This window comes from Mauremys reevesii, linkage group 14 (genome assembly GCF_016161935.1).
Source record: "Mauremys reevesii isolate NIE-2019 linkage group 14, ASM1616193v1, whole genome shotgun sequence".
In the NCBI taxonomy this organism is placed as follows: domain Eukaryota; kingdom Metazoa; phylum Chordata; order Testudines; family Geoemydidae; genus Mauremys; species Mauremys reevesii.
The window spans coordinates 22329851-22341676 of NC_052636.1; the positions used below are offsets into that span (position 1 = coordinate 22329851).

Consider the following 11826-nt stretch of genomic DNA (forward strand, 5'->3'; position numbering starts at 1 on the left):
GGGCCTTCTGGGTCTCTCAGCCCTGGGGGGAATTTGATTCTCAATGCAGAGAAATATCTTCTGCCTGTAAAGTGCCCGGGGAGAAGATTTCCGCAGTGGGACCTGCCCGCAGGGTTTGCTGGGGCTGGTAGGGGGGCAGCAGCTCTGGGAATGTAAACCTGAAATTCCTCTACTGCCCGAGGCCTCAATGGTGACCCCTGCAGAGCAGGAGGCCTCCCTGCCCAGGGACACTGCCCTGACGGCCTCCTCTTTCTCTCCTTTTTAGGGTGCTGGGAGCACTGGGGGCAGGTAAGTTCTGGGCTCCATTTCGCTCCCCCTCATGGGCCGCTAGGTTTGATAACTGCACTGAATAGGAAGCTGCCCCCTGCCCTGGGAGCGTGTGATTCTGTCTCCACTAGTGGCTGACTCGAGTAGGAGACGAGCCGGTTACTGTCTGGTCGCTCATGAGGTCACAGCAGGGCTGCTAGACCCAGGGCCGATGGGACAGACCAGGCCCGTCTCCTGGACTGACGTGGCCGCGTCACGTACACAGAGGGTGCAGAATCTCAGCTTTCGCCTTTGTTAAAGTGAGTTGCCGGCCCTCAGCACCTCCCCAGTGTAAACGGAGACAGTGTTGCCTTGCTGGGGCTGCCAGCAGCCTGAAGCCGTAACTCTGAGAGCGTGAACTCTCCTGTCCCCTGTTAATGTCATCAGGGTGTCAACTGAAATGGCAGCACTTTGATGTGAACATTAAACGTTCCCTGGCTGATCACTCGAGCAGGTGGAATGGGGAGAGGGCGGGAGTGAAGCCTTTGTGGGGTGGGAATAGGGGGTTGCTGTAGGGAGGGAAGAACAGAGAAGAGACAAGGACAAGGAAGCGAGAGAGAAATGGAGAAAGGAGGGTGGGAAAGGCAGGGAAACACAGGGAAGAACCAGCAGGGCCCTACAGAGGTGTCCAGGAGGGGGCTGTTTTCCTCCTGAGTGACACTGAGAGTGACAGACAAAGACTTGGCAAAATACTAAGAACTAAAATTTTATTTCCCATACGAAGGGCAGATTCCCCCCTTGTTCTTCGCACGTGGGTGTCCCATGGAGAGCAGTGGGTGTTCTGCTGTGAATGGAGCAGGGCACAGAGTCCTAAACTGATGCCCTGGCCACTGGCCGTAACGGACAGGGCAGTGTGGCCCTCTCTGCGAATGAGCTGGATGCCCCAGGGTTACTGCTTCAGCTGAAGGGTTGGGGGGGTTTGGCATTAAAGGGCCCACGTTCATTCCCTGCTGGAGCCCTGGGCTCTGTCTGTGGCCACTGTCAGCATGTAGGACCTGCCCACTCTCTGGTCTGTGTCTCCTCCCTTTCCACATAATCCCCGTGCTGGTGCCCCTTGTTCCTGCAGTAAACCAGCGTAGGGGGTGGCTCTGCCCCCCCCCCCCGAACCAGAGCGTCCCTGAGAAACCTACTGAACAATGTCTCCATTCATTGCTCCAGTGTCTCCCCACATCCCGTCTCACTGGGGAGCACATGGCTGAGGTGACTCACCCTGACATTGACTATCTCAGGCTACAAAGCTCAGATCCAGGTTTTGTGAAGTTTGGGGGTTGCTGGGCTCAGGGTCTGGGGCTCAGGCCTATTTCTCACCCCTCCTTTTCCCAGCAGGGAGGATGGGACGTTTTGGAAGCCAGAGCCGGCGTTTGCGGAGCTGGAGAAGAGACTCAGCGATTTCTCTCTGCAAAGTGCCATGCTGCAGGAGGTGCTGCTGGGATTCAAAGGTGAGTTGGAGTCTGGGGGTGGCGTCTCCTCTGGTTAGAGCGACCCTGACCCTGGGAAGGAGTCAGGGACTCTAGTGATGTCACTGATCCTGGGCTCCATCTCACAGCCCAGCTCAGCGAGTCGCCCTTCCCCATGGAGCAGCCCTGTGGGGCTGGCTCTGCCTGCAGGGGCTGCGTTATCGGCCTCTGATCTCTGTCACCATCTCGTCGTTAACAGCAGTTCCATTAATAAGCAATGGGGGTTTCTCCATGAATGTGAGGGCCTGAATTCTCACCTCTCCCATCTTCTCCTTCCCCTAGAGACGCTGCAACGGGAGCTGGGGAGCGACACAGGTACGTGTCTGTCTCTGACGGGCCGTGGGGAGATTTCAGCCCAATAACCATGTTAAGGACAGGGGATTGCAGCCTCCAGCAGCTGGAAGCTGTGTAACAATGGGAAGCGATGTTACTTTGTTCTTGCACCACTATATTTTCAACTGACTTGTCTCTTAAATATTTTAGCTCAGGGATCAGGAACCTTTGGCACACGGCTCACCAGGGTAAGCACCCTGGCAGGCCGGGCAAGTTTGTTTACCTGCCACGTTGGCATGTTTAGCTCCCACTGGACACAGTTTGTCATTCCAGGCCAATGGAGGTGGTGGGAAGTGGCAGGCAGCACATCCTTCAGCCTGCGCCGCTTCCTGCATCCCCCATTGGCCTGCGACGGCAGACCACGGCTAGTGGGAGCTGCAATCAGCCGACCCATGGACATGGCAGGTAAAGAAACTGGCCCGGCTCACCAGGGTATGTGGATTGGAGTTTCCCCAAGGTCCTTTAAGTGTTTCTTGACTGGGCACTTGATTTGCAAATTCCTTTCTGAAGAAGCTGACCTAATGCTTTACTAAGGCTACTTCAGAATCAAAACACATCGATGTACAAGAACGTAGCCAATATTCCTAACTTTAACTGCAAAAATGATTCACCCACACAGGTAGTATCATCATCATCAGCAAATTATAATCTTTTCATAGACACCTTACACGCCAACCGTTGTACAACATTTGCTGCAAATATATAAGTGGTTACACCAATGAACTATACGGTCACAGGTTATATTAATAACATCACAGCCAGGGCTGGTGTTAGGGGGTAGCAAACAGGGCAACCTCCTGGGGCCCCAGACCCCCACAAAGCTACATTGCTTCAGCCCTGGGTGGTGGGGCTCAGGGGCCCAGACTTCAGCCCCATGCGCTGGGACTGCAGCTTTCTGCCCTGGGCCTCAGCGAGTCTAATGCCGGCCTTGCTTGGCAGCCCCCTGAAAGCTGCTCACGGCCCCCCAGGGGGCCCCAGACTCATGGTTGAGAACCCCTGCCTTACCCCACGAGTCACAGCAACGTTCAGGTTACTGCCAGTCCCAAAGGACCAGTCACTTCCTTAGGTCAAATGACTCTTAGATCTCCCAACAAAGACAACACTTGTAGCCAGTCCTGTCACAACCTGTATTAAGATTTATTTAAAAAGAAATGAGAGTTGTTTACAAAGTTAAAGCAGTGTGACAAAGCTCTGTCCTTGTCTCCATGGGCCCTGCATTTCCTGGTGGATTTCGCTAGCCTCAGAGGCTCACTGTGACCCTCCACGTAGCACTTCTCTCTAGGGACAAGGGTCACAGCCCACTGAGCCATTTTCATCGTAAGGCAGCGAGGGAGGGGAGGCAAAGCTACCCTCCCTTGCAGAGTCTCTGTTGTCTCCCAGTCTCAGTGATTAATCAGGGGAGCAAAGGGGGAGCCCAGGACCCCCCTCTACTCCAGACTCCAGCCCAGGGACCCTAATAGTATCAGCTGTGGTATCTGACCTTTTAGAAACAGGACACATACAATTCCCTGTTCTACTTCCCCACAGCAGCCCCCACTTCCTCAGGCTCCACTTCACCCTTACCTCAGGGCTTCCTTCCTTGTGCCTGATCTGGTGTGTACTGCTCAGTCGCTCCCACAGCTCCTGTTCTGCACACCCACCTGCCTAACTGGGAGCTCTTTAACTAGTTTCAGCCAGCCCCTGATTGGCTTCAGGGGTCCCAATCAACCTAGCTGTCTCCAGGGCTTTCTGGAAGGATGTTAATTGGCCCCAGGTGTCTTGATTAACCTGGAGCAACTGTCATTTGGTTACCATGGTAACAGGGATTTGTTTAGCCTGGGGCTAACATACCTGTTTCTCACTACTTTCCTATAGCCAGCTGGCCTTGCCCTGTCACAGCAGCTAATCATCCAGATGCAGACAAGTTACAGTCTTAAATTTCAAAGGTAATAGAAGCTTCTCTAATAAGCAAGCTCTGCATATTCTTTAGGACTAACCCCGGCTAAGCAGCTGGGGATCTCATGCTTATGCCTAGGAACTTTGCCCCCCAGAGTCCAAGCAGCATACAGATAATCAGTTCCTTCTGTATGAGGTTTTTCATCCCCTTCCTGCCATGTGCTCTGAGCTGTAAACTCAGCTAATGGGAAGTCAAGAGCACAACAGTCTTTTGTCTTTAACATCCCATAATAGTCTCTCTGGTGTGGATGGACCTTTCCTGCCAGGCAGGGTGTAATGCATTTGGCTGTCAATCAGCACTTCACCTAGGTAAAGTCTCTCTCCTGTGTGGTGATTTACAGAGCCACAGAGGCTCACAATGCAACTAGTCAGATGTTAACCCAGGCAGCAAATCACAAGCATTCAATAAAGTCTAAACATGTTCTTAGAATCCTAATACCTGTTTTAACAATACTAACACAGGTGAGTCAGACCGATTCCACTGTGTGTTTGTCCATGTTCAATTAAGACATAGAGGCTTGTGTAAGAGCTAACACCTCGTCTGCCAGTGTCACAGGCAGGCTGGGTAGGGATGGTGTCTCTCGTCTCTGTTTCCAGAAGCTGGGAATGGGTGACAGGGGATGGATCATTTGATGGTTACCTGTTCTGTTCATTCCCTCTGGGGCACCTGGCACTGGCCACTGAGCTAGACGGACCATTGCTCTGATGCAGTGGGCCCTTCTTATGTTCACAGTCTGTATGAGGAGTATCTACTCATTGGGACTCACTGGGGAGCCACAGAAAGGAACAAGATGTGCTGAGGCAAGAAGGCCCAGTCTCAGAGCCCCCGGGGTCACGCTTGCCAAAGGCTAAAACTAGGCCCAGCCCATGAAAGGGGCACTGCCAGGAGAGACTGGATAAAGGCTGGAGCATCCAACAACTTAGTTAACCTGAGAGAGCTGCCTTGGGGACAGTGACCGGGAGAATCCCCAGAGTGACTCCTTTGATTCTGCTCTTCTCTGGCCTTTGGTTCTTAGAATCATAGAACTGGAAGGGTCCTCTAGAGGTCATCTAGGCCAGTCCCCTGCCCTCAAGGCAGGACTCAGTATTATCTAGACAATCTCTGACAGGTGTTTGTCCAGCCTGCTCCTAAATATCCCCAGTGATGGAGATTCCACAACCTCCTGGGCAATTTATTCCAGTGCGTAACCACTCTGACAGTTAGGGAGTTTTTTTCCTAATCTCCATCCTAAACCGCCTTTGCTGCAATTTAAATCCATTGCTTCTTGTCCTATGGTCATGTCCCCTCTGAGTCTTCCCCAGTTTTTTTCAATCTTCCCTCATAGGTTATGTTTTCTAGATCTTTAATCATTTTTGTTGCCCTTCTCTGGACTTTCTCCAATTTGTCCACATCTTTCTTGAAATGTGGCCCCCAGAACTGGACACATTACTCCAGTTGAAACCTAATCAGCGTGGAGTAGAGCGGAAGAATTTCTTCTCGTGTCTTGCTTACAATACTCCTGCTAATACTTCCCAAAATGATACTTGCTTTTTTGCAACACTGTTGACTCCTATTTAGCTTGTGATCCACTACGACCCCCAGATCCCTTTCTGCAGCACTCCTTCCTAAGCCGTCATTTCCCATTTTGTATGTGTGCCACTGAGTGTTCCTTCCTAAATGAAGTACTTTGGATTTGTCCTTATTGAATTTCATCCTATTTACTTCAGACCATTTCTCCAGTTTGTCCAGATGATTTTGAATTTCAGTTCTATCCTCCAAAGTCCTTGCAACCCCTCCCAGCTTGGTATCGCCCGCAAACTTGATAAGTGTAAGAGAGAGACTCTGCTCCTGGGAGGGTTTCACCATGTGTCAGAGGGCTACACCCTGGTGGGAGGGGGCTAGGCCTGTACTGGGATAAGGCCACTATGTGATTCACAGTGTGGAAGAACCTAGAGTGTCCATTAGCAGGGAACAATGCTGGGGGGAATCGACATGTGGAAAGGACAGAAACCCTGTCTGCATTCTCTCACATTGTCCTTCTCACCCTGGCAGGCTACAGAATAACGTCCACGTTTCGCTCCAGATCATCCCCTCCTCCCACGGGGAAGGAAATGGCTGCAATGGAGCTGGCTCAGGTAAGGGATTCTCAGGGAGCTGGTGGTGGGTTCTGCTTGGAGGGAGAGAAGCAGTAAATGTACAGGAGGGTGGGAGCCAGTGATGAGCTGCCAAAATATTAACAACAGGTTCCCTCGTCCTCACCTCACGAGGGGGTCATGCCCCCCCAGGGGTCGTGCCCCTTCCAACCCCCCATGCTCCTTGACACCCCCCGGGGACCCCTGACCCATCCTCCCCCATCCCCTGACTACCCCCTGCTGCCCATCAAACCCTTCCTCTCATTCTTGATGCCCCCCTGGAACCTCTGCCCCATCCAACCACCCCTTCTCTCTGTCCCTGACTGCGCCCCCACCTCATCCAACCCCTGCTCCTTCCTGACTGCCCCCGGGACCGTTGCCCCATTCAGCCCCCTTGTACCCTGCCCTCTGACTGCCCCAACCCCTATCCAGCCCCCACAACCTCAAAGGGGAGGAGAAGAAGGGTGGAGCTTTCAGAGGAGAAGGGAGGTGAGCTGGGGCCGGGGGCCGGCTGGACAGCTGCCCGAGCCTTTGTTAAATTTAAAAGCTTTTTTAGAACCAGTTGTCCTGGAACAACCGGTTCTAAAAAGGCTTCTAAATTTAACAACCGGTTCATGCGACCCGGCTGGAGCTCACCACTGGTGGGAGCTGCTAGAGATGGTGGGAGGCAGGAAATATCCTGGGTGGAGAAAGGGAGGGGACAGGATGTGACAAACCTGCTGACACTAGTGTAGTTTAGGGTGTGATGAGTTGTCACCCCCAGGGGGCAGTCTGGGAACCGCTGTGCCCTCTAACCCAGGGGTCCCCAACCCCCGGGCCGCGGCCTGTTAGGAACCGGGCCGCGAATCGACCCCTAGCGCATCAAGCGGCGTTTCTCCGGCGGGGCCCCTAAACCCCGCCCCCTCAGAGCCGCGTGGTGAGGGGGTGGGGCTGCAAGCTCCGGGCTGAGCTCAGCTGCCTCCGCTCGGCGTGGAGCTCCCAGCCCCACCCCCTCCCCACGTGGCTCGGAGCAGGATGGAGCTCAGGCCCCGCCGGAGACACGCTGCAGCTGTCGGGCGAGGCGCTGAGGCTCCGGGTGAGGAGGGAGCCGGGGTAGAGGCTGGGGCCAGGGGTTGGCTAAGGGGCAGGGAGTCCTGGGGACAGTCAGGCACAGAGAGGGGCGGAGGTTGGGGAGCGGTCAGGGGCAGGGAATGGGGGTTGGATTGTGGGTGTTCCGGGGGTCTGTCAGGACTCAGCGGGGTGGGAGGGATAGGGGTTGGGGCAGTCAGGGGACAGAGAGCAGGGTGGGGTCCCAGGGTGGTGGGGGTCTCTGGGGGATGGTGAGGGGACAAGGAGCAGGATGGGTCGGGGATTCTGAGGGGGGCGGGCAGTCGGGGGGGCAGGAAGTGGGTGGGGGTCAGATAGGGGGCAGGTCCGTGGAAATTATTTTTTCTACGAAACCGGTCCCTAGTGCCAAAAAGGTTGGGGACCGCTGCTCCAACCCTCAAGCTGGGCTGGCCCTTCTCACACTGCTTTGCTGGAGATTCAGCCAGCCTCTCCAGGGCCTGTTATCACCCAACACGACAGCAGGTGGCGCCATGCACCCAACTAAGCTACCTGAGTGCTTTACCTCAGCCACTCAAGGAGAGAGAGAAGACAACAGCCAATTTCCCAGCAATAAGTGTTAGCAAACAGATCAAAGCAGGTTACTTATATAACCAAAAACTCAAACTAAGCCTAACATACTATCTGGATAGAATTTGAATTAGCAATTTCTCACCCTGACTGATGATAGTTCACCAAGTTTCCATACACAACCTAGAAATCCCTTTACCCTGGGACCAGCACTTCCCCCACTTCAGTCTTTGTTGCTCAGGTGCTGCCAGGAGTTTTCTTGTGTGTGGGGAATGAGGCCAAGAGATGATGTCACACCCCACCTTATGTAGCTTTTCCATAGGGCAGGAACCATTTGTTCCAAACTCAGTTCCCAGTCCAGTTTGTGGAAAAATACAGGTACCAAAATGAAGTTCATTGTCATGTGGTCTGGTCACATGCCCTAGAGTGCCCTGCTGAGTCATAGTAGCCGTGACTCATAGGCTGGCTGGCACATTCACAGAAAGGCTAAGCTCTTCCACAGTCCATTGTCTTTGTTGATGAGCCATGAACTGTCTGGCTTCTTCATTGTTGTACCTGAAAGGCTCGTTGTGGGTGTTACCCAGAGTAAGCACATTTGAAAGACAGATACAGAGTCAATATCCATAACTTCAGATACAAACATGATCCATGCACACAGGTAGGATAATCGTATTCAGCAAATCATAACTTTTCCAGTGACACCGCACGTGACTCATCTTGTACAAAATGCCTCATGTCCTAATCATATTATAATCCTGCCACTATGCTGAATATTGGCTGTAGTGTCAGATAGCTCCTAATGTCAAGGCACAGGTGTTGGGAATGGAACTTGCCCTCTTTGTGGAACAGGAAATAACCCTCCAGCCAGGGCTGGGAAAACTTCCCAGACTCCCAGTGCTGGAGCCTGAATCTACTGGCACTTCATTAGTTACCCCCACCCCCGATCTTTGTGGCAACTGCAAACGTTATCGGTGATGATTTTATATTCTCTTCCAGGTCATGGATAAGAATGTTAATAGCACAGGGCCAAGATCCAATCTTACGGGAACCCCCTAGAAAGAAATCCACTCAACCATGGTTCCCTATTTAAAATCCCAGTTTTTAATCTATTTAATGTATGCCGTGTGTATTTTGTACATTCTAGTCAAAATATTGTGCTGAAGCAACTCATATGCCTACGTATATTACATCAGTACTATTAGCTGCAACCAAACTTTTAATCTCATCCAATAAGGATATCCACTTAGTTTGATAGAATCTATTGTGTCTAAACCTTTTTAATGGATACTAATTACATTACTCTCCTTTCTTTATTAATGAAATCCAGTATCAGCTGCTCCATTCTTTTGCCCAGTATCGATTTCAGATTAGCTGCGTCATCTCTTTTATACTTTTTAAAATATTGGCACAGCATTAGCTTTATTCCAGTCTTCTGGAATTTCCCAAGTGTTCCAAGTCCTAATTAAAATTAACAGTCCACCACGCTCCTCCAGCGGGTCTTTCAAAACTCTAGTTATCTGGACCCACTGATTTAAACACATCTAACTTGAATAGCTGCTGTTTAACGTCCTTGTGAGTTATTGTTGAAATGGAAAGACTGTCAGCGTCAACATCTTATGATATGAGTTACATCATCTGTTTTTCTCCAAATCCAGGAGAGAAATATTTATTGAACACTTTTACCTCTTCTCCATGATTGTTGATAATTCTGCCATTTCCATCTAGTAATGTACCACTACCATTGTTAGGATTAATTTTGTACTTTTAAAACTTCCTTCTTATTTTCATTGGTTAATCATTGATTTCTGATAGCTTCCCTTGCCAGCTTTCTACAATTCTGACCTTTGAACTTAAATTCTTTACTATTGACTTCCCCTTTCTTCCATATATTTTATTTGGAGAGAGTTGGGATTCCAACCAGGGAGCCAACAGCAGGGTCCAGAGCCTGCCCCATCTCCTATATTAAGCTCTGGTTAGTAGCTATGTGATAAATGTGATGACCCTGCCTCCGTCTGTCAGCTGGGAGACGCAAAGTTCTCTCTTTCCACCTTCTGATGCCACCTGGCTGCTCTAAGCAAGGTGAGGTGGGACTGTTAACATGTGCCTCCCGGAGCTTCCATTTACCTGGTGCTGCTGTTCTGTGAACAGTGGGGCTGTGAGTGGGGCAGCAGGTCCTGAGTGTTGGACTCTTTCTCTTTCAGGGGCCGGTGACCTTCGAGGAGGTGGCTGTGTATTTCACCAGGGAAGAGGGGGCTCTGCTGGACCCCGCTCAGAGAGCCCTCTACTGGGATGTCATGCAGCAGAACTATGAGACTGTGACCTCGCTGGGTAAGGAGTCCTGTCCCCTGGGTTATTAGAAGCTGTGGGATCTCTAAAGAACCTGAGTAGTGATAACGTTATACCTTTATTTGTCACACAAGTTTTGACAAGTTTCCTTGCTCCCCCTTTTTTTGCCTTATCTCCCACCCACTAGTATCATTTTTGTCATGTGCCTTTTTGGTGCCGTCAGTCATTTTAAAATTGCATTGTATGTATCCTTATTGGATACATTAATAACTGCAGCTTTCATGCCTTTTCCTCATTTTAAGAGGAAAATACGCCACCTGTAGAATTCTAAATTGAGTAAATAGGTGTATGACTCATGCATGGCTTGTGTGACAGTCAGATGAGCTCCTATTTTGATAGGAGAGCGTATAATGTTGCCATTCAGGACCCCACGGATGAAGGGAGAACAGAGCTGTGGGAGGGGAGGAGAAGGGGGGAATAGATAATTCTGGGGTGCCAGGACATGGGGAGGGTGTGTGCAGGGTTAGAGCTAAGAAGCAGCAGGGAGGGATGAGGTTGTGAGAGACGAGGAGGGAACACAAGAATCTCCCAAGGTGCCGGCAGGTGGTGCTGGCTGAGAGTAATGGGAAGAAGTGGAGAGGAGTGTGGAGGAAGGGCACTGAGGAAGTGGCTCAGTCTCAGGTGCTGAAGCTAAGTGGCCTGTCCTTGTGGAAGAGTGGGAGCCCTTGGGGGTCTAGTGCACTCAAGGGGCACCTCCCAAGGACTGTTTAAAAGCCAGGGCATTGCACAGATCCTATGGATCCATGACAGTGCCAGAGGTTCAGCCTTATGGGGAAAATATATAAAACAAGAAAAGGATCTAAATGCGTGTTTACCATCGCTCCCTCTCAGTCCTCATGGGAATCCCTGATCCGTTCCAAAGTGTATTAAAACCTTCCTTAAAGGCTTATCTCTTGATTATCAGGTCATGTCCATTTGTTAGAGGGCTTTCCCTTCACCCTCCCACTTCCCTGGTTCTTGTCACGCAGACAGCAAGCAGCGAAAGACCAGAAGTCTGAAGCACAGATAATGCGATGTTTATTGGGGTTATTTCCAAGCAAGCATATTCCACTGCCCTAATGAACTTACACCTAGAAAAATTAATTATGCAGCAGACAGAAACAATTGGAGAACCAGACTGATTAACAAGTAAAAGTGGTAGCCATAAAGATAGAACAATACAGAAATGAGGGTTTCACAACCACAACCATTGATAAGGGATTTCTTGCCAGACAGGCTGCTGTCAAACTAAGTTTTCTTTAACCATCTTAAGATCTATTTCTTTATCTGGTGGTGATGGGCGCTATCAGGACAGGATCGACTTCCTAACAGCCCAATAGCACCTTATTTCAGTGTGACTGGTTTGGGATGTGAGGATGTGACCCTTCACTTCCCAGCTTATGGCTGCCCCTGCTGCTTAGCCAAAGGCCTTAGCCTAAGAACAAGGCCTCAGACTGTCACAGTGAGAGAAGGCCCAGACACAGGCGGACTGAGATTTTGATTCTTAGCTAGTTACAGGGGTATAAAGACAAAGTGATAAAAATACCCCTAAGTTCTTAAAGTCTAGGCTTTACAGGCAGGCCTGAATATCTCTATTCTAACAGTGGGTTCTAGCCCTTCCCCCATTCTGTGTCTGTCCTGTCTATTTAGATCAGGGGTCGGCAACCTTTCAGCAGTGCTGTGCCGAGTCTTCATTTATTCACTCTAATTTAAGGTTCCATGTGCCAGTAACACATTGTAACAT

General features: G+C 50.7%; 1 long non-coding RNA gene across 1 annotated transcript; it reads left to right on the top strand.

The window, feature by feature from the left end:
• Window positions 1–263: 263 nt before the first annotated feature.
• Window positions 264–2090, top strand: LOC120381689. The gene is made up of 3 exons (XR_005588133.1): window positions 264–288; window positions 1633–1745; window positions 2046–2090. It is a non-coding gene; the product is annotated as an uncharacterized LOC120381689 (long non-coding RNA).
• Window positions 2091–11826: the final 9736 nt, after the last annotated feature.